Genomic DNA, 722 nt, shown 5'->3' on the forward strand with positions numbered 1-722 from the left:
ATCGCCTATTAATGCGGGAATTGGTTAGCATTTCAACTTATGATTCGACTATTTGAAATTTAATTAGACTTAGTTGAGATTTTTAAAACTATTTGAAATGTATATCGTATTTTATCTGCAACATTTTAAAGAGACTCATCGTTCTCTGCAGATGCATATTCTAACAATATTTTTTCTTTTTCAGGAGACTCGTGGAGCTTTGGACGTTCGATAGGTTTAGGTTTTTTTAGGACTTTTAGTTTTAGCAGTTTTTATCTCGATTATGTATTGGTTAGTTGAGGAGTGGCGAGCTTTTCGAGCAGCAGAAAATGCTCGTCGAGAGGTGGAAGAAGCTCGTCGAGAGGCATTAGAGGCAGACCGCCAACTAATGCGGGAGAAGGTGAATGTTTCACGATTCGACTCACCCTCTTCCACTTCACCAAGGATGTGCGATATGTAAGGAAGACTTTGTAGATGGATGCATATTCTGTTTTCATTTTTGGCATGTAGTGAAAAGTTGAAGACTTTCAAAACTTGTTCGACAAGTTGTGGCATGGTTTCAAAAGACTCATATTCTCTTTTGAAGTCATTCAACCCTAAGAGTGAGAGCTCAAAATGTCCCATAGAATTATATGTATTTTTTATTTGAAACATAGTAAATCCTAACTCGAACCATAGAGGTTTTGATTAGAATCACAAAAAGGCTTGACTTAAATAAAAAATTGGATGTAAATTTTGGATTT

The sequence above is a fragment of the Vicia villosa genome, linkage group LG6, assembly GCF_029867415.1.
Source record: "Vicia villosa cultivar HV-30 ecotype Madison, WI linkage group LG6, Vvil1.0, whole genome shotgun sequence".
NCBI lineage: Eukaryota > Viridiplantae > Streptophyta > Magnoliopsida > Fabales > Fabaceae > Vicia > Vicia villosa.